Consider the following 22,800-nt stretch of genomic DNA (forward strand, 5'->3'; position numbering starts at 1 on the left):
TCAGGTTACCTATTTAACTCTAAGCCTTCCTTTCCGCAAGTTTAAAAGCAATTCCCAGCAATACTTACCAGTGAAGTTCTATCCCTCTCTGGAAGTCCTCTCACAGTACCTGTGCTATTCTCTCAGTGGCAGATGGCTATCCGGCACTGTAGAAAGGAATCTAATTAAGGGCCTCATCGCTGCATGCAATGACTCTAGTTTAAACAAATAAGCAAACAAAAATCTGAAAACTCAATCAATGATATTATTCTAAAAGGTGTGGATAAAATTCCTTCTGCACCAGGATTAGTTCCTCATGTGTATCCTTCATCTATTCACCACAGGACAGCCTGCAACTGGCATGGAATGTGCTTTCTGAATTTAAGTGTGTGAGGTTATTATCAACAGGAAATTTTGCCATGATCGGGGAAAAGAGCAGAGAAACACTCCACAAACAGGAAGAAATCTAAGGAGGTACTCATTAATGAGTCTTTTACCATTTATTAAAACATAAATAGATAATTACAAATCTGTCGTAAACTGAAGCTGTTAGTTTGCACTTTTTCTGGAAAGTTGTTGCTGTCTGCTATGCAAGTGATTTAAGACTGTACAGCAGGGTCGTAGCCAGACAACAGATTTTGGGTGGGCCTAGGCAAGAATTGGGTGGGCACCAAATGTTCTCCCCCACTCCAAATAAAAAAAATCTCAGCTGATGGGAAAACGCTTCTTTCCACCTTGGCAGCAGGAATGCACTGAAAACTGAGCATGCGCAGGTGCTGGTGTCATGGAGAGTAGCGTTTATGTTACCATCAGGGGGAAATCTTCAGCTGGCAGAGCTTGGGATTCCCACCAGTTACCACTAAACATGTGCTACTGTTGGGTGGGCCTGAGCCATAAATGGGTGGGCCCTGGCCCACCCAAGCCCACCTGTGGCTACGCCACTGCTGTACAGTACTGGGAGATGGGTGAACTACTAAAGGTGTTTTCAATACTCCTAAAATAAGACTTTGAACTTAAACATCCAGATAACAGCATCTGCTATCCGGATAAGGGGTGTGGTTATCAACTTGGGCTACTATTAAGATGTGTTATTCTACCACTAACTCATGCTATCTTAGCATAGATCCCATTTTATGCAATGAGACCTAGTTACTAATAATCTGGGTTAACAGCAAAATAACACATCTTAACAGTAGCCCACTGTGGTAAAGGGAGAGAGGGTGAAGACAAACCACACACACTCAGCAAACTATGGTGGAAGCAAATAATATTTATTAAAGGTGTCCAGTAAGGGCTCCTGTTCACTTCACAGGAAGGGAGGAAACAATACTCAAAGCTAGTTCTGTAAACATAACAGGGTCTTCGGGTGGCCTGCTCCTGCAGGGCCACAACCTACATGAATGTCCCTCAGCTCAGCTACAACTCTTACTGGCCTCTGGCCTGATCCCTGGGTCCAGCGTCACCAGCACAGTCTCTAGCAGGTACACAAGGCTCTGAACATCTTACTGACCTCCTCAATACTATGAGGGCAATTTTGTAACACGGGCACTAATATTTACATATGCATTACGCATATAACTGTTTTGTATACTTGCATATATGCAAATAAGTGCACATTTAAATGTGTACATGCTAGCATGCTGCCTAAGTGCTTTTCTGTAGTACACACAGGTGGAGTCTGGGCAGATCATGGGCAGAATCCAAACAACTTCTGCACATAGCTTACAGAATACTGCAGGTTACACATTTTCCTTCAGCACATACTAACACACCAGCTCCCTGGCTGGCATAAGTGATCATGTCTAAATGTTAGGCATGTTAATACCCATTTAGGCTAATATTCCATAAAGGAAAGTAGGCACCTACATTCCTTATAGAATAAGGTCTTACAGAGCACCCTCTGAATGCTAAATTCTAGACCCCTGTTATAGAATTGCCCTTTATGCACTTAGGCTGGGGAGAAACATGGACAGAGCCAGGCCAGCACCAGAATTTATCTGGATAGTGGCAATATTCCATGTGCTATTGGATACCTTTTTAAAAACAAAAATCAGCAATAAACATTTATTATTATTTAAGCAATACAGCAGTGTTTATTTGGGAGTCAATCTCCCCTCACATGTATCTAAGTGTTATATTGCTATTGGATAACTTACAACAGATAGAAGGGAGTCCTAAGTTATCTGGATAGCAGACTGAATATTGCCACTATCCAGATAAATTTGGCGCTGACTGCCTTATTTGGATATTTAGCACCGGTCACTATCCCCCGGATTCTATACTGCGCACCTAGAGATGTATGCCAAAATCCAGGCATCTAATATAATAAAACGCACCCTCAACGTTCTGAGGACAACGTTCTGAAGCCACCTGACGTCACTCCCAGGCTGAAGGGTTCGCGGATTCGTGGTGTGAAGCCTTCAAGCCAGCCAGCCAGCTGTCTCTGCCCCGCCCTCACGTCAAACGTCATGACGTAGAGGGCGGAAAAAAAAACCAAACAAATCCGATAGCGAAGCATCAGGGAAGGAGGCGGCGCTCCCGACGTCTAGCCTTCCCTTCGCTGTGTTCCGCCTTCTTCTGACGTCAAGGATGACGTCAAAAGAAGGCGGAACACAACGAAGGGAAAGCTAGACGTCGGGAGCACCGCCTCCTTCCCTGACGCTTCGCTGCCGGAACCGCCACGGAGGTAAATTTAAAAAGAAGAAAAAAATAAAAAGGGATGTTGGGGGGAGAGAAGAGGGTGGCCAGTAAAGTAGAACAATGGGAGCGGGAGGGCAGGGGGAGAAACGACAGCATGGATGCGAAGGGGGGGGGGAGAAAAGGGCGGGCCAGGCTGGGACATGGGAGAGAGAGGAGCATGGATGCGAGGGGGGGTCATGGAAGGGAGAGAGGGGACTTGCTGGAAAAGGATGAATGGAGGCGGCAGGGGACAGAGGAGCATGGATGGCCATGGATTGGGAGGGCAGGGCTCAGGGAGAGAGGGAAATTGCTGGAAAGGGATGAATGGAAGGGGCAGGGGACAGAGGAGCATGGATGGGCATGGATTGGGAGGGCAGGACTCAAGGAGAGAGGGGAATTGCTGGATAGGGATGAATGGAGGGGACAGATGGGCATGGATGGATATGGATTGCAGGGCAGGCCTCAGGGAGAGAGGGGAATTGCTGGAAAGGGATGAATGGAGGGGGCAGGGGACAGAGGAGCATGGATGGGCATGGATTGGGAGGGCAGGACTCAAGGAGAGAGGGGAATTGCTGGATAGGGATGAATGGAGGGGACAGATGGGCATGGATGGATATGGATTGCAGAGCAGGCCTCAGGAAGAGAGGGGAATTGCTGGATAGGGATGAATGGAGGGGCCAGGTGACAGAGGAGCATGGATGGGCATGGATTGGAAGGGCAGGACTCAGGGAGAGGGGAATTGCTGGATAGGGATGAATGGAGGGGACAGATGGGCATGGATGGATATGGATTGCAGGGCAGGCCTCAGGGAGAGAGGGGAATTGCTGGATAGGGATGAATGGAGGGGGCAGGGGACAGATGAGCATGGATGGGCATGGATTGGGAGGGCAGGGCTCAGGGAGAGAGGAAAATTGCTGGATAGGGATGAATGGAGGGGACAGATGGGCATGGATGGATATGGATTGCAGGGCAGGCCTCAGGGAGAGAGGGGAATTGCTGGATAGGGATGAATGGAGGGGACAGGTGACAGAGGAGCATGGATGGGCATGGATTGGGAGGGCAGGGCTCAGGGAGAGAGGGGAATTGCTGGAAAAGGATGAATGGAGGGGGCAGGGGACAGATGGGCATGGATTGGGAGGGCAGGGCTCACACTCTCTCTCTCATATACAATGTCTTTCTGACTCTCACTCTCACACACTCTGTCTCACACTGTATCACATTCACTCTCTATGTGCCACACAGTCACTCACACACTCGCTTGGTCTCATACACTCACTCTCACAGAGAATCTGTGTCTCACACACACTCTCTCTCTCGCCCACACACATACACTATCTCTCACACTGTGTCTCACATACACACTTGCACACACTCTCATTCTCACAAACACACTCACACCCAGACTCACTCTCTCTCTCACACACTCACACTTTCACTCTGACTCTCAAACAGTCACTCTCACATACACTCTCCCAAACATACACACTCCGAGGAAAACCTTGCTAGCGCCCGTTTCATTTGTGTCAGAAACGGGCCTTTTTTACTAGTATTCTATAACAACGTGCATAACTTAATTGGCTTAACAAGCTAATCAGTGTTAACAGCACTTAACAAGCAATAATGAGCACAAATTGGCAATAATTAGAATTTACGTGCACAACTCACTAAGAGAATTCTGTAATGAACTGCGCCTAAATTCTAAAGTGTGCAGTTCAAAAGGGGCATGGCTATGGGCGAGGAAATGGCCATTTCATGGGCATTCCAAAATTTACATGTGTAGTTATAGAATATGGACCAGTGTGTGTAAATCTACATGCAGGGATTTATGCTATGTTTTTGTTGGTGTAAATGGAGGCATGTAGTTTTAGGTGCTGTGATATCAACTAAACATATTCTATATACCGCACCTAAATCTAGGCACTGCTTATAGAATACACTTAGGCGAAAATGTTTTCCACGTCGATTTTTTTAGGTGCCTTATATAGAATCTGGCCCTATGCAGATAGGGTAGCCCTTAATATCCAGATATATGTTTTTTTTTACCACCACAGATGGCATTTAATAAAAATATTGATAGCATTCAATATTGTATATTGAACTGACAGATTTTATTTAATTTAAAAATGTATATTTTGTGCTATCTAAACCTTCTAGGCAGATATCAAAATAAAACATACAGTCATAAAACAAAATACATCAAAAATATAAAACATTAAAATGGGAGCAATACATTTTCATAGCATTACTATTCCTTTTTCTGAACATCAGACATCTTAAAATGGGAGTCAGATAATATTACAATTTTAAGCACAGTTTTTTAAAAACAGCTCTGTTTTTAGCTTAGATCTTATCACTCTACTGTTATTTGTTGCATGCATTAGTTATTATCCTTTTATTTTATCCTTGTGACTGATTTCAGCATATATGGGAGGTCATTTTAGAAGCACCTGGTGGTTACTAGTGAGGCATGTAGCAGCCTGGAAGGCATAGGAGCCAACTTTTGAAAATTATTGGGGGTGCTAAGCCCAGTGGAAATAACTCTTCCCCGGACACATACAAGGAATTTTCTCAATATTGGGGGTGCTCAAGCACCCACAGAGTCGGCTCCTATGCGAAGGTAATTATTTTGAGTGAATTACCCACAGCCAAACATTAGTATTGCAACCATTATTATGTTTATTCACATTTTCTAGACTGCCTTCAGCTGGCATGCAGGCTCTTTTGAGCAGGGACTGTCTTTTCTTCATGTTCATTTGTGAAGCGCTGCGACTGGTAACATAGTAGATGACGGCAGAAAAAGACCTGCATGGTCCATCCAGTCTGCCCAAGATAAACTCATATGTGTATACCTTACCTTGAATTTGTACCTTACCTTGAATTTGTACCTGTCTTTTTCAGGCACAGACCGTATAAGTCTGCCCAGCAGTATTTCCCGCCTCCCAACCACCAGTCCCGCCTCCCATTACCGGCTCTGATACAGACCGTATAAGTCTGCCCTCCCCTATCCTAGCCTCCCAACCACCAACCCCTCTTCCCCCCACCTGCTCCGCCACCCAATTTCAGCTAAGCTTCTGAGGATCCATTCCTTCTGCACAGGATTCCTTTATGCATATCCCACACATGTTTGAATTCCGTTACCGTTTTCATCTCCACCACCTCCCGCGGGAGGGCATTCCAAGCGTCCACCACCCTCTCTGTGAAAAAATACTTCCTGACATCTTTCCTGAGTCTGCCCCCCTTCAATCTCATTTCATGTCCTCTCATGAAATGATTTATAGTAATAGTAGTAGTAGCTGGCATGCAGGTCAAAGTGGTTTACAATCTCAACAAAACAGAATTAGAAAGGAACTCCATAGTTCTGATAGGAAAGAAATAGCACATTCACAAAAAAAATTAGTAAAATTAAGTTTGTTAACACAGAACAAAGGACATCAATGACAGTAATTCTCAACTGGTAAAGATCAGTGTAATCACAGAGATCCACTAAGCCACTGGCCACTGAGGGTTTTCTGTGCAAGGTGGAAGTAGCTAATTTCTTCATGTTTACTGAGGAGGTCTGGGCCGGGGTCACAGAAAAGGGACACAGATGTGGTTTAGCGGGTGCAAATGTTTCAGTGGTCAAACTTATTAGGGCTGAAAGGGTGTACCTGAGTCAGGGTTGTGACGTCAATATACCATATCTTTGACTCCTACTATGTATATAGTACATCAAAGAGAAATCTGATTAATTACAGAAACATAGGATATTTCTTTATGTACAAAATTAGGACTTATAAACCACAAAATATAATTATTTGAAGTCTGAACAAAGAACCTGATCAAAAAATAAAATACTGTAAAATGAAAATCTACAATATACTTAAGATATTATTTTGAAGCTGGAGTTGGTGTCGGTACATTTTTATCGACTCTGACTCCACCTAAAATTGCTTCTGACTCCACAGCCCTGACCTGAGTACAAGGGCACTCAGTGAAAGGAAAAATTCGATTGTCTAGATGACTCCTCTAATCTACGAAGCAATAATCCTGATTTCAGTTTATGCCCCAACTTACCTCTCTACCCTCATCTCCCCTTATGTTCCTACCCGTAACCTCCGCTCTCAAGACAAATCCCTCCTTTCAGTACCCTTCTCCACCACCGCCAACTCCAGGCTCCGCCCTTTCTGCCTCCCCTCACCCCATGCTTGGAATAAACTCCCTGAGCCCATACGCCAGGCCCCCTCCCTGCCCATCTTCAAATCCTTGCTCAAAGCCCACCTCTTCAATGTCGCCTTCGGCACCTAACCACTATACCTCTATTCAGGAAATCTTGACTGCCCCAACTTTAGATTGTAAGCTCCTTTGAGCAGGGACTGTCCTTCTTTGTTAAACTGTACAGCGCTGCGTAACCCTAGTAGCGCTTTAGAAATGTTAAGTAGTAGTAGTAGTAGTATGTCAAAATAAATAAAAATGGAAAGAAAGATTGTATTCATTATACAGCATGCATTCAGCAGCTATTGTTGATATCCTTGTGGTCATCACAGGCCAATCGACCTGCTCTTTTTGTGTCTGGAGTCACAGCTTATGTAACTGCTTTTTATCACACTCTCTTGTCTTCTGGAAGATTGACAAATATGTGGCAGCTTCGTTTTGGTTTGCTTGAAGAAAGAGAAAATCAAACATTTGAGATTTTACTGAATTACCTTTCCACAACAAAAGAATGAACCTTCACAGTGCGGTATGGACAGAAATGGAACCCGTCGAAAAACAATGGACAATTAAAATTACAAGAAGCAACAAATATTACGACATAATGTAGTTAAAGGGGCAAATTTTAATGAAATCAGTGTTTTATACCGATTTGGCTTTAAACAGTCTCAGCATGACTTGTGGTGGCACTAATCGTCTGATATTTCAATTTGTTTTCCTTATATGTGGTTAAGTCTATTCTTTTGCTTCACAGCTGGATGGTCTTGGAATGTGTCGGAAAACACACTGGGATAAAAAGGCCTATGTGCAAACTGAACAAGAAAGAACAACTCTTGCTGTTCTCACTCACTCAAGTCTTTATTATAAATGGGACTGTCTCCTCTGAGGAGCTTGTTATGACTTGACTTGCACAGTTTTGTGCAAGCAAACAATTTTTCCTTCCCAGCTGGACCCCATCCAGAAGGTGTGGCTTCTAGCTCTGCAGGCATCAATGAGTCACACCTCCTCCTTGCTTTAGGGGCATCAAGCTGTACCATAGTCCAAGGAGTGGCCCAGTCTCTCTCTCTCTCTTTTTTTTTTTTGCTCTCAAACACCTCCACACAGCTCCTCTCTCAAGCTTCTAAACTTTAAATCATGCTGATGATGGACATTCATTGTTCACTTGGCTGCATCCAATAAAGTCACATTTGGCTCTCTGAAGGTTGTTGTTTTTTTTTTTTTAAATCATACAACCCCAATTCCTCCCACCACCACCAAACACACACACATACATACACACACATGGCGTCTTCTATTCCCCCAACATTGCTCACCACAGTTTGGTTTCACATTCCTCACAGACACCTGAGCTTCACTGAGACTCCCCGGTCCTGGTTCCTGTTTTAATAAAGCTTGGGTGTGTCTCTTTGTGCTGACACACAGTACTGTACTGATAGGCTTTAGTGTTAATGATAATTATTCTTTCCAAGATATAAATAATGCACAAGAGATAAGTATTTTTCCTTTTAAAGGTAGTTTTGAAACAATGAGTCATTCATTGTAAGAAGCTGAAAAGGGTATAGATTCAAAAGTAATATTAGGGAATATTTCTTTACAGAAGAAGTGGTGAATACATGCGATAGGCTTACAGACCAGTAATCTAACCCAAAATTATACAACCAAGTACCAGAACCTGGGGATTCTCCTTCTTACTGTCCTCTTTTTTCCCCTGTAATTTTATTTTACTGCTATTATGTTTCCCTTTTGTTTCTTCTTATTTTTTTTTGTAATATTTTGATCACAGGGATGGTAGTTAAAAAAAAAAAAGAAGTCAGGGAAGGCACACAGACACATATATCATGCCTATTTTAAAAAGGTTATGCTGCCCTGGAGTATTTGGAGAGAATGCAAGTGTGCTTTCTCTGAAAGAAAAAAGGTTTTCTAAAAAAAAAAAGGAATTGGTGTGATGCCCTGAAATTTTGCAACACCATACAGCTGTGTCCTGACACAGAGCTTTGGCTTTTTTGTGGAATTGTATGTGCTGTACCCTATTTTCAAGGAACAGTGATTGCCAGATAACTCCTATTTATATATAGTTCTTTGAGATCTTTTGCACCAGTGGCGTACCAAGGGGGGGGGGGCGGTGGGGGCGGTCCGCCCCGGGTGCACGCCGCTGGAGGGTGCCACGGCGTGCGCCTGCTGCGAGAGTTCGCTAACTTCTCTCGTTCGCTGCAGCCCCCTCTGCCCCGGAACAGGTTACTTCCTGTTCCGGGGCAGAGGGAGCTGCAGCGAACGAACAAAGTTAGTAAACTCGCAGCAGACGTGCGCTGCGGCACCCCCCCCCCCCAGTGGCATGCACCCGGGGGGGGGGTCTCTTTCGCGGGGGGGGCTTTCGCCGGGGGGGTTCGCGCTGCATCGGGGGGGGGCAGGGCGCCGCCCCGGGTGTCCACCCCCCTAGGAACGCCACTGTTTTGTACAAAATTATACTGGTGCATAAATGACTAAAGACTTTTAAATATGCATTTCAAATCTACCTCTTCAAAAACTATATGAAAAAATATCACCAAAACTCTACAATTGAACACAAAAGCTACGACTACCTTTTCCACTTTTGAAGTGATAGATTTGATCTCTTCAAAAACTCTATGAATAACCACACAAACTATAGATGCCCTCTCCACATTGACACAACACTATTGTAACTGCACCAAAATGTAAATTGTGAGCCACTTTGAACCAAAACTTGTTTCTGGATAATAGTGGGATACAAGAATGCATAAATAAGTAAAAAGAAATTATAGAAAAATTGGGATTTGTGATTACAACAAGATGAAAGCAGTAAATAACAGTACTGTGTTTAATTGAAATTGCTGTGTTTGTTGGGTTTGACTCACTGCACTTTATATGATGGTCCTACCATACTAAAAAAAAAAAAGATGAAAAAATATTGATTGGCTAGAAGAGAGAAACTGGCTAGATCCATGTCAATCTGGATTCAAACCTGGTTATAGAACAGAATGGTCTTCGTACTCCTACTAGATGATCTTCACAGAAACAGAGATGGGATAATCGCCTTGGTGTTAGTACTGCTAGATTTCTCAGCAGCTTTTGACACTGTGGATCAAGATATCATGCTAGCACAACTGACAGAAACAGGCATCAATGGAACAGTACTTACCTGGTTCAGATCCTATCTATCAGACAGGCAACAATCTATAATGTTTGTCTGCAACTCATCGCCACAATGGGCACTGACCTGCGGGGTACCAAAAGGATCGATACTGTCACCTGTTCAGTATCTACCTCAAGCCACTAGCTGAGCTGATTCGGTCAATGGACACTCAGTTCTACATCTACGCGGATGATGTGCAGCTACTCATACCCATTGAACCTGACTTACCTACAGCCTTCAATAAACTGATTACCTGTCTAACATCAATTCAAGAATGGGCTAAACACAACAAACTTTGCCTGAACCCAAGTAAAACCGAGTTTCCCTGGGTCCCTAAAACAAGTGAATACATACCTGACATCAAAATCTCTTTTGGGAAGTACGAACTCCCCCTCAAATCACAAGTCAGGAACCTGGGGATACAGTTAGATTGAACCCTTACTCTGATTTCCCAAAGTCCAAGGAACCTTCAAGAGCTGCTGCTACTATTTGCGACAGCTACACTGCCTCTCTCCCTACATCAAGAAGGTAAATCTTATCCCAGTTGTGCATGCCATGATAACATCAAGACTGGATTACTGCAATGCACTATACAATGGTCTGACTACAAAAGGCCTGCACCAGCTCCAATTGATTTAGAATGCTGCAGCAAGATTCATAGAGAAGGTTGCAAGAGATGTGACCACAACATACTATTTTTGCAAAAACTTCATTGGCTACCAGTACAATACAGGGCTTAATTTAAAACTCTATGCGTGATCTTCAAGGCCCTTAAAGGAAATGGTCCTGAGTACCTGAAGAACAGGATGATCCTCTAAACACTGCCAAGGACACTAAGGTCCTCTCAAGGACTATCACTAACCACACCCTCTCCAAAAGACATTATACGATGTGATACCCGCAAGCGAGCCTTCTCCAGAGTAGCCCCCACACTCTGGAATGCGCTGCCTGAAAGGCTCTACTTAACACAAGACTATCTTTACTTCAGGAAGCAGGTGAAAGCTTGACTCTTCAACCAGGCCTTTAATGGAAGAAGTAACTAACTTGTTAGTCTCACTCACACACAAGGAATGACACAGGCTGCACATACTGCAGCAGACATGTTTATCCACCCCTACCCTAGCTGGGATAAGATTTAACCTTCTCTCTCTGACCTCATGTGCACCGTTCTTTAAATTAGTTACCCTATTTTCTAACTCCTCTTAACTGTCTTACCTATCTATATGTTCCATCTTTGTTTATACCCTTCGCTGTCAATTAAAATGTTCTATTACGTATTGTGTTGACATTGTAAGCACTATACTATCAAAAATCTAATGGTGGTGTTCCTAGGGGGGCTGACACCCGGGGCAGATCGCTGATGCGCCTCACCCCCCGGGTGCAGCGTGACCCCCCCCTGGCAAAAGGACACCCCCCCCAGGTGCATGCCGCTGGGGGGGGATGCCGCGCGCCGGTCAGCTTCGTTCGTTTCCATGCTCCCCCTGCCCCAGAACAGGTTACTTCCTGTTCCGGGGCAGAGGGAGCATGGAAACGAACGAAGCTGACCGGCACACGGCACCCCCCCAGCGGCGTGCACCCGGGGCGGACCGCCCCCACTGCCCCCCCTTGGTATGCCACTGTTGTTATCACCTTTTCATCCTTTCCCGAAACTGCAGAAAATTACATCTTGAGGCTGAAGATATGCTAAATGAAAATGTGATTTGTTTAACTATATTGGCTTGAAGACTTTCTGTCTCTGTCTCATCATTAGGAGTGAGCAGCCAGAAAATTTTCATTTCATGTCATTTCTCTTGTTGTTTATGAGAATGTTTCGTTTTATCTGTTTTTTCTTTTTTTGCACATATTGTTGCAATGGAAGCAATGTCGTTCTCTGATAATAGTGCACACTCTTTTGCAAACAGTGCAAACTGTTTGGAAAAGGAGTGCACTTCGCAAAGAGCATGCACACTTTCCCAATAGTTCACGCATGCACACCACTTCGCACATATGTGATGGTTATTCCATTATCAGGAAATACTGTGCATTATGCCTGAAATAAAATAATAATGTGCTCTTTTTTCTAACACAGCAAAATATTATCGGCAAATGAAAAAAAAAAACACAAAATGTGATGTTTTCTGCTCATTTTTCGTTGTTAATGACTTGGGATACATCACTGCAAAAAAGCACAATGGGCCTCAAGAACTGGTGTGGAGGAACACATTTATTAGAAGACCTGACATATGCCGTGTTTCGGCAAATTGTCTGCGTCAGGGTTCTAAAATATACTTTTGATTCCCTCTCTCCTGTTGATTGACAGCCCATTCCTATTCATCATCCCTTTTATTCACTTTATTTTTACATCATTTCATTATTTTCATCTAATAGTTTCAACAATACTGGAACAACATAAATAGCAACTAAAGGGAAAATCCCCAAGAAAGCATATACAAGTGTTGATTCCAATAAAGTAAATGTACTCATGCACCAGTGGCGTACACAGCTTCCTTGCCACAGGGGTGGGTCACCACTCCCCCCCCCCAAGGCATGTCACACTTCCCATCCCCGAGGTGCATCAAACCTACACCTCCCCCCAAGATGAATCACACCTACTACCCTTCCTCCTAGCAGGGGGGTGCATTGGTGCATGGAGCAGTCGGTGGCTGTTGGCTTCGCAAGTCTCCTGCCCCGGAACAGGAAGTAACATCAAAAGGGGCAAAGGAATGGCGGAGCGGACAGTCACGCGACTGCTCCATTCACCCCCTTGCTGCCTGCTCTTGGTACGCTACAGTCATGCACCAAAACAAACACCACTTTGAGCCCCTGACACAGTGGCTCCCAAAACTGGTCACAGAGGCACCCAGCCAGTCAGGTTTTCAGGATATCCACAATGAATATTCATGAGAAAGATTTGCATGCAGTGGAGGTAGTGCTTAGCACTACTCGCTAAGCGTATTCTATAACATAGTCCGCATAAATTCTGCCATGCAGATCCCAAAAGGTGCATGGCACGGGTCATGAGCATTCCAAAAATTTATGCACAGTGTTACAGTATAATCTGTTCCACACCTAAAGTTAGGCTTGGGCATTTACATCAGGTTTTCATTGGCGTAAATGGCTGTGCCTAAATTCTAGTCATGTGGATGGATTTAGGCGTATTCTGTAAACCACACCCAAAGTTAGGCATGGTTTACAGAATATGCCTGTGTGTTTTCCTTCGGTGCCAATTTTTTAGGTGACGTATATAGAATTAGGTCCAAGAGCTCAATAAGTGCTCTGAAAAAGTACAAAGTAGCCTTCTTAAAATCCTGATCTTTCAGACCCTTCATGATTTCACTCACATTCAAATGATCCTTAGAAGAGTTATTTCCATAGAGTAACAGACCATCTGGCGTGGGGGCAAAGTTTCCATGGGGATCAATAAATAATGTTTAACTACTTCAGTGAAAAACTCTTAGAAAGTTAATAAATCTCAAATGATTAATTTCCTAATGATTCTACATTCACTTTCAGTGTCCCATTTTCCTTACTCAAATGGCTAACTAGTAGTATTGCCAACTAGATCCAGATTCACCTGAAAGGGTTGTTCCAGTCCTGGCCTTACTCCATTACATGCAGGGACTAGTGATTCTGATTTCCCTATTGAATTCCCTAAGAAAAGCAAGGCAACAAGTCCCTGCATGCACTGGGGTAAGCCCAAGATTGGATCAACCCTGTCGGGTGAATCTGGTCTAGTTGGAATCCCTACTAACCAGTGTCCCAGAATTGTGTTTAATTCTGTTTAAAATCTGAATTCTTTACTCCAGACCAATGATCTTCTCATCCTGCTGTAACAAAATTTCTCTCCACTTATGAGCAAGAGTTTGAGACATTCTCTCATTTGCACCTTCCAAATTTAGTATATGTGCTGCCAAATCAAGCACCGCATTGACACCTTCTAGCTGAACCAGAGCTATCCAACACACTTACAAAGTTATTTCCTAGAGTAACAGTTCTATAGGATCAGAAAATATTGAAGCATCTAAGCATTTACAGTAGATACTTGAATTACTGCTAACCTTGTATAAGAGAATCTATAGGTTGCTACCATTTCTCCTTAAGGATATGTCAGAAGCACCTTAAGATCCGTAGTCCCACCCAAGGGGGAAGTGACATGGGAGGGGCAGAGCCAAGAAGGCAGGAACTAGGAAGTATAAAAGCTAAGGGCACAGCTAGGTTAAGGAGGTCCAGAGGGAAGCAGCAATGCTCAACTGCATATGCCTCTACCACCTATGTATGAACTGCAATTGCAACAGTCAGGTAGGACAGGTTTGACTTGGAGCCTTGCAACTTGACATCTTTGATCTAGCTAGGCACAGATTGGTCTAGGTGAACTGCTAACAATTGTACTGGTAACTCTGGGGAGCTAGACCAGAGCCCAACAGTGTATGTTACATGCTGTGGCCCTGCAAGGACAGGCCACTGAAGGACATTCTTGTATGAAAGGACTAGTTTGTGTTTTCTTTTCTCCTCTACCTATGAATTCAACAGGACCCCTACCTGACACTTCAAAATAAAAGTTATTTTGTTCACCTTTATCCACTGTGTGGCTCCTGTTTGTCCTGGCTACAGGCCCGCCCTCGTTCACATTACCACACCCTGCCTCCAAGATGGCAGCAGCAGCTTCAGAAAAACCACAACCCTCACACTGTGAACCCCCTTTGCAGCCCTGGTAAACAACAAAAACACTAGAGGAAGCCATCACTCATGAACTGTTTGATAAATAGAAGGTGTATGCTGATGAAGGATCTGATGGATGCACAGGGAGCCACTGAGTGAAATATGGCTTCCTCCATAAGAACCTTAGGAGAGCTCCTACTGTCTAGAAACTGCAGCACAGAAGTTGTTGGTGCCTTAGACCTCACCAAGATAAAGGCACAAACTGGGCCATGAACTTTGGCAGGATTGAGGTCTTCAAAATTCTAACCCTTAACAATCTTTTATTTGCTCATAAACATGAACAAACCCCACAATGGCAGCAAACAAACTACAGGACAATCAAATACATCCCATACGGTAAATACTATGTTGCATCTTTCTCCTTTTCAGTGTTTTAACTCAGGCAGCTGTTGTTCCCTCCTCTTCCCCCCCACCACAATAAATATTTTATTTTTTTATTTGTTACATTTATATCCCACATTTTCCCACCTATTTGTAGGCTCAATGTGGCTTACATAGTACCGGAGAGGCGTTTGCAGACTCTGGTGTGAACAAATACAAAGTGATGCTGTGGTAAGATAAAGTTCATGTGGCACAGCCACATTAGGGGATCGTAGAATGGAAGAGTTGTGTTATGTCTAATACGTGCTTTAGTTTGGTTGTGTTGCAGAGATCAGGCATTTAAGTTGGATCAGTAGGAAATAAAATAAAAGTGGGAGGACGACCAAGGACGCCAAAGGCTGAGAAGTTGTACAATACAGAATAGTCTACCAAAGTGAAGAGACTCGACACAACGCCATGCCCCGGCCGCAGACCCCCGAACGAGCAATGACGGCAAAATCCCCAGGAAAAGATGGTCTTCAAAAAGACCGCCGTAGGAGCAAGCCCGCCCATGCACCCCGCCGCACTGCACACCCACAGCGAAACACCCCGAATGCCATTCAAAATATTTCGCTGCAAGTGTGCAGCACAGTGAGACATACGAGCAAGCCCACTCCCACAATGGTCCCCCCAAAGACCATCCTTTCCTGAAGATTCTGCCACCATCACTCGCCCAGAAGTCTGCGGACAAGACCCCCGATGCAGGCCCAACGGCCGAAACACAACGCTGTGTCGAGTCCCCTCACTTCAACAAACCTCCCCACATTATACATCTTCCCAGCCCCCCCCCCCCCCCCCCCACACACACACACATTCCACTTTTGGCATACAGCTGTAAGGTTGCAGCTGTATTGTGTATATATTACCCAAGCCAGTTTACAGCTAGTAGCATCTTACCTGCCCACTCCCAGGCCTACCATTCAAATCCAATCCAGCTGGCAAGGGGATTGGTGTGGCCATCTAAGACCAGCCCACACCCATTCCCACCAGTCTACTCCTGGCTGCTCAGTCAATGCTTATCCATTGTTTTCCATAGTATAGCCATCGTCCTAAGTGATTTAAGGCTTGGATAGCTGCCTTCCAAAAGCCATGACAAGGCCTCACCTCTTCATTCCATGCTCCATATCCACAGGAGCAGGTCAGTGGGCAGCAAGAATGGAAAAAAGGCTGAACCACCATATTCACCCTTTGTAAATCTCATCTGCTGGTTCATATACCAAGACCCCTTCCCCTCCCTTGCTCCAGATCGCCCTGCCCACTGGCTGCAGTCCACCTCTTGCTGGAGGGAGATGGGGAAAATTCCTTCACCTCCTCCCAGGATGAACAATGCCACCAGGTTATCTTCTGGGGCACAATAGCCTCAGTCTTTCCTTCTGAGGCCACGAGGCAATGCTCTGCACAGAAGATAGTGACATCAGTGACCTCCCATGGGTGCTTTCCTGCAGGCATGTTGTGCTGATTCTTATCCCAAGCCTGTTCTACTGCTAATGTGATACTTCCAAAGAAGGAACACAACACAAAAAACTGAAGGGTGAAAACCGTGCCAAATGAGGTGCATATAGTTTCTAGTGTAAAAGATTCAGATCTTAGATTGGTTATATTTAATAATTCAATAAAATATTTGACCAATAGTTTTATACAGTGTGAGGCAAAAAAAAAAGTAGCCACTTGGAATGTCAATGTGAAATTTTATAGCTTTATTTGGTGTTATTATCTACATTTATGTGCTGAGTGGAATAAGATTATCTTTAAACACAGTGAAATTAAGGGCTTTTTAGCGTGACCAGCCAGCGATTTTTATGTATTCAAAAATGTTTGCACTGTAAAACTACCATTATTTGAAAAAATAAAAAGGGGTACCAGCTTACTGTTAATGATGTTGCAGTGACAGACTTTTATAAACAATAATTTGAATTTGAATAATTTGTATCTAATATTTATTTATTTTATTTATTTATTGCATTTGTATCCCACATTTTCCCACCTCTTTGCTGGCTCAATGTGGCTTACAATACATCTTGAATAGTGGAGATACAATAGAAAATAGACATTTAGTGTTACAGAAGGATCTTGGGCAACATGATAATGATAAAACAAGATAGTAGTATAACACGCAGATGTTGTAAGACAGTTCTTAATATATGTGGAGGAGTTGTGTGTGTTCACTTTGCTTGATCTTTGTGGTATGCCTTGTTAAAGAGATGGGTCTTCAGCAGTTTGCAGAAGTTCGTTAGTTCATAAATAATTTTTAAGTTACGCGGCAATGCGTTCCATAACTGTGTGCTCAAGTAGGTAAAGTTTGACGCGTGCATTAGTTTGTATTTTAGACCTTTGCAGTTAGGGAAGTGCAGATTAAGGAATGTGCGGGATGATCTTTTGGCATTCCTGGGTGGTAAGTCTATCAGGTCTGACATGTAGGCTGGTGCATCTCCGTGATTGATTTTGTGGACTAAGGAGCATATTTTGAACGTGATGCGTTATTTAAATGGGAGCCAGTGTAGTTTTTCTCTTAAGGGATTAGCACTTTCATATTTTGTTTTACCGAATATGAGTCTAGCTGCAGTGTTCTGGGCTGTCTGAAGTTTCTTGATTATTTGCTCTTTACAGCCGGCGTAGAGTGCGTTGCAGTAGTCTAGATGACTGAGCACCATTGATTGTACCAGGTTACAGAAAATAGTCCTTGGGAAGAAAGGTCTTACTCTTTTTAATTTCTACATTGAAGGGAACATTTTCTTGGTTGGAAGGTTCAGTTTTGGTGTGTTAATGGCGGTAAATTTGTTCTTGTTATGTTGAGAGGTGAGTATTAGGCATTGGTTTTTTTCTGCATTAAGTTTCAGCCGAAATGCATCTGCCCATGAATGCATGATCTGGAGGCTTTGGTTGATGTCATTGGAAATTTCCTTTAGATCTTGTTTAAATGGGATGTAGATCATTACATCGTCTGCGTACATGTATGGGTTGAGGTTTTGGTTTGATAATAGTTTGGCTAAGGATATCATCATTAGGTTGAATAGAGTCGGCGAGAGGGGGGATCCCTGTGGGACTCCGCATTCAGGTATCCATGTGGCTGAAGTCGAGTTAGATGTCACTTGGTATGATCGTGTGGTTAGGAATCCCTTGAACCAATTGAGAACGTTACCTCCAATTCCGAAGTACTCAAGGATATGTAGTAGTATTCCATGATCAACCATGTCGAAAGCGATTGATATGTCAAATTGTAGAAGTAGTATGTTCTTTCCAGTTGCAATCATTTGTTTGAATTTGGTCATGAGCGTAACTAGTACTGTTTCAGTACTGTGGTTAGACCGAAATCCTGACTGGGAGTCGTGGAATATTGAGAACTTAATCAGATAGTTTGTGAGTTGTTTGGTCACTAATCCTTCCGTTAGTTTGGTTATTAAGGGAATGGATGCTACTGGCCTGTAGTTGGTTAGTTCACTGGCACTTTTCTTTGCATCTTTGGGTATGGGGGTGATAAAGTACAGATAATTTATTTTAAAGCATTTCAGATTGGAATGGCAATCATGAGCAAGGTGTCAGAAATGGATAAAATAAGAATCTAGACATTTGTGTGAACAAAGTTTTGGTGGCTGCATATATCTACCTTAAGAACTGGAAGCTCAGCACTGTGATCAGTGTCACTGCAAAATTCAGACACACTGTTAATTGTATCATTTGAATGACATTATTTTACTGTGTTTTAGCTCAAACATTTATAACATGCAAAAATTGCTAGGTAGTAATGCTAAAATGTCAGTAACATCAACATTGCTTAAGATTATTAAATGTTGTTTAATAGTAATACATATGAGAAAACAGCAAAAAACTGTAGAGGTTTTTTTTTTGCCTCACCCTGTATGCTATTAATAATGAGTATTGCAGGAATAGATTCCAGGTAGCTGAAAATGATTGAGTGAAGAGCGGGGTACCAGAGCAGAGAGAGAGAGATTTTGGAAGATAAGCTAAGGGAGCTCTCTAAATCCTTTGCAACACGCTTTAAAAAAATAAATATATTACACTCATCTACCATGTGCAAGTACCTTGGAAAGGAGGGAGTATCCCAATGGTACCAACACATCAAGTTCCGTAAACTGCAACATCATTACATTGTCAAGACATTTTGACACATATTAGCATGGCCACATAGGAATGCAAAGGACTGTGTAACACCTGATTTTATGCTTTAAGGAAGCTGTGTATAAATGAGGCCTCATGTTCAGGTTTGTCCAAACGACTCAGTATCCCGGGTAGTTGTTTTTACTGACACACCAACAATAGTAAACCACACCCTTTGATAATCCCTGTTTTGATACTTACCTTGCATGGGTGGTAAGTGTAGGACTCGGAGCTTTTGTTTTGGGAGGTTTTGGGAGAGGTGCTTCTGTAGGAATTAGTCATTTCAATAAGAGAACCTTTCATTGTGCACTTTTTGCACCACTTTCAAGGACCAGTTTTTACTGCACCTGTTGGGAAAATATCACAGCTGTTTGACATTTCAAAAAGCATGCAGCAAAATATGCAATTCCTACACTGTGAGGCAAGTTACCGTGTGGCAGAAATGCATGGTTAACAAGCCTTCTGCATGCATGTTATTGGTCACATGATGCAGAAAGGGGTTCACTGTGGCAGTCACCTTTCATGGTAGACATGGGCACTTACTATATTAAAAGAAAATGGTAATGGAGTTTTTAGGTATTCCTCCACAATGCACAGAAGTAAACTGGGAATTTCAATGCACGCAAAGTGCAAGAAGATTATCACCAGGTCTGGATCAGCATGGAAGAGTTGGTTGATGGGATTTATTGCCAGGTTTGAGGATTTAAATGCCTCATTCTTCTTTGTTCTGCAATCAGATGAGAGCTGGCATCTTTAATGGACATAATGGGAGGTAATGGCACTGTGAGTGTGTCCGAACAAAAATATGATGGAAATTTCAAGTGCACACAACTTGTGTGCTAATTGGGGGAGCCTGCTGGACACAGTGCACAAAGTTTCTGCGGTAAGGATGCCTTCACTGTGCACGTCTGAAGAAAATGAAAGTGTCAGCACACATCTGTACATGAACCAGAATATTGTTCTGTGCATAAATACTAACCTCACAAAACTTTTCTGTGCAACAAATATTTGCAAGGCTAATATTTATGTGCAGAATGACATTCCAGCTCAAGCGCAGATGTGTGCTGACACTTTCACTTTCTTCAGACATGCACAGTGAAGGCACCCTTACAGCAGAAACTGTGTGCACTGTGTCCAGCAGGCTCCCCCAATTAGCACACAATTTGTGTGCACTTGAAATTTCCATCTCATTATCTTACAGAGTAGCCTAATGGTTAGTGCAGTGGGTTGAGAACCTGAGGAACTGGGTTCAGTTCCCACTGTGGCTCTTTGTGATGTTGGCCAAATCACTCAACCCTTCATGGCCCCAGGTGCACAACTTAGATTGTGAGCCCACTAGGGACAAAGAAAGTGTCTGCATATAGTAAATATAAACTGCTTTGATTGTACCACAGAAAGGTGATATATCAAATCCATTACAGTGGTGTAATTTCTCAGCTATTGGCACATGACTTTTTGCATCAGCTAAAAAGGCAGCATTTTTCAAAGTTATCTAGGAGAGCATCTTCAAATTTAAGCTGTAGTCATCAGGAGCGTAGCCAGACAACAGAGTTTAGGTGGGCCTAGGGAAGAATTGGGTGGGCACCAAGTGTTCTCCCCCCCAAAAAAGATAATCTCAGCTGGTGGGAAAACGCTTCTTTCCACCTTGGCAGCAGGCATTCACTGAAAACTGAGCATGCGCAGGTGCCGGTGTCATGGACAGTAGCGTTTTCATTAGCATCAGGGGAGAATCTTCAGCTGGCGGAGCTTAGGATTCCCACCAGTTACCACTAAACATGTGCTGCTGTTGGGTGGGCCTGAGCCAAGCCCACCTGTGGCTACGCCACTGGTAATCGTGACTGTTAGAAAGCAAGAAAGACATAACTGCAATCAAATATCCTATTTATTTCTCTTATATAATTTTATTTTTATAGAATGGGGGGGGGGGGGGGGGGGGGAGAGAGGAATGGCAAGAAGGAATGAACCTCCAACCACATTTTTTTTCTGTCATGATGTTCTACCATGAAGCTACTGTATATGCCGGAGGTGTCAAATCTAGCCCTGGAAGGCTTCAAACAAGTCATATAAATTGACTATAAACAGACACTACTGCATGTGAAAAAAATTTCAGGAATATGTTTTGTGGATATTCTGAAAACCAAACTGGTTTGTGGCTGATTAACCAGGGTCTGAGTCCTTTGCCATAAGCCACTATGCTGTTCTAGTAAACACAGGCACTGCCCCACTTTTCACATATCCACTGTCACTGGTCCTGTAGATGATGGCAAAAGTGCTATATTTTTTAAGGCATTTTATTTTACCTTTCTTTTTATGCCTATAGGAAATGCTAAATGAAAATCTTTATAAAGATATATATTATTTAGCCTTTATAAACTGTCTTAAAACCTTCCCTTTATCTAGATCAGAGCCCTGCCAATTGATGAAAAGCAAATATCCCACCGATTGCTTAAGATCTCGCCACCTTTGGAATCAAAGATCTTCCCAAATCCGAGTGCTTGGCTTGCTTAGCTTGTTCTAGCTGGTTTTAGAGAACTCATGGTAACTGCTGCCATCTGAGAGTGGGAAGGCTGGAAGCCTGGATTTTAGTTTACGCCTCATGGGTGCTACTGCAGAGGTAAATCAGGGAATGAGTGAAAGAGCCTGCAGGAAGGTGATCACTTGGTTCTTCTTTCCCAAGGCTTTACTGAAGCCATCGCCCACAGACACACCTTGATCTGAGGGAGGGTGAGGCACAGTTTGCAAAACTCTGATGTTCTTTTGTACAACTTCCAGCTGTCTGCAGCTTCAGCCTCTTTTACTTGGCCCTCCCACCAAAACCTTGGCAGCAGTGTACTCATTATCATGGAGATACTATAGTTGTTTGTGCTCTGGAGGTTCACTCATATTTCACAAACAATTGATATACTAAAGCTGCACTTTCATTTTTGAAAAGGCTACAGCCATGTGACTACCAGTCTACCTGTTTAGGTGACCTGATCCTGTTTCTTTTATCTCCAGGTGCCTCTGTCTCCTAATGAAAAACTCTCAAAGTGCTTTGAAACAGGAGCTGAGAAAAGCCAGGACTGGTTCAGCTTTCCTTTGGATCTGTGGGCAGATGTGAAACACACAACATCCTAACACAAAGGAACATGGGTTTTCCATTCCCTTTTCTTGCTGTGAGAGTCAAATGAGGTGGGGGGTAGCATTAAAGCTGAGAATAGCACATTGCACAAGAGTGCAAGAAAACACTTGTCATCCTCCTGCCACGCCTAAGGTCTCCTCAGCAATTAAATGTTTCATCATCCTTGCAAAAAGGCAAACCACTCTTGACATTGAGAACAGAACTATGCCTGTCTTGATGACCAGTTGCCCATGCTATGGTCAAGGCACACTCCCTCTCACATTTCCTGCTACAACCCAAGAGTAGATTCTGTGGCAGGGATTAGAAATTTTGGGGGAATTCTGTTCTAGCATATAGGTTTACATTACTTAATACAAATTCACTTTTATACCAAATTTTTGAATTAAATGTTTTCATTTTGAAATATGCAACTAAGAGTCAACAAACAATTGACCTTTGTATTGGACTAACAATCCAGTTGTGCCTAACTTTTAAGAATTATCCTTTCATCATCAAGTCAGTAAAAAAA

At 43.2% G+C, this 22,800-nt stretch overlaps 1 long non-coding RNA gene across 1 annotated transcript in view; it reads right to left on the reverse strand.

The window, feature by feature from the left end:
- The window catches only part of LOC115460241, a 35,207-nt gene extending 13,421 nt beyond the window's left edge, over positions 1-21,786 (reverse strand). Inside the window, exons 1-2 of the long non-coding RNA XR_003940428.1 lie at positions 21,611-21,786; positions 19,373-19,518 (exon numbers count right to left, since the gene is read on the reverse strand). This is a non-coding gene — a long non-coding RNA (uncharacterized LOC115460241). The remainder of the gene's footprint in view (positions 1-19,372; positions 19,519-21,610) is intronic.
- Positions 21,787-22,800: the final 1,014 nt, after the last annotated feature.

The sequence above is a fragment of the Microcaecilia unicolor genome, chromosome 1, assembly GCF_901765095.1.
Source record: "Microcaecilia unicolor chromosome 1, aMicUni1.1, whole genome shotgun sequence".
NCBI lineage: Eukaryota > Metazoa > Chordata > Amphibia > Gymnophiona > Siphonopidae > Microcaecilia > Microcaecilia unicolor.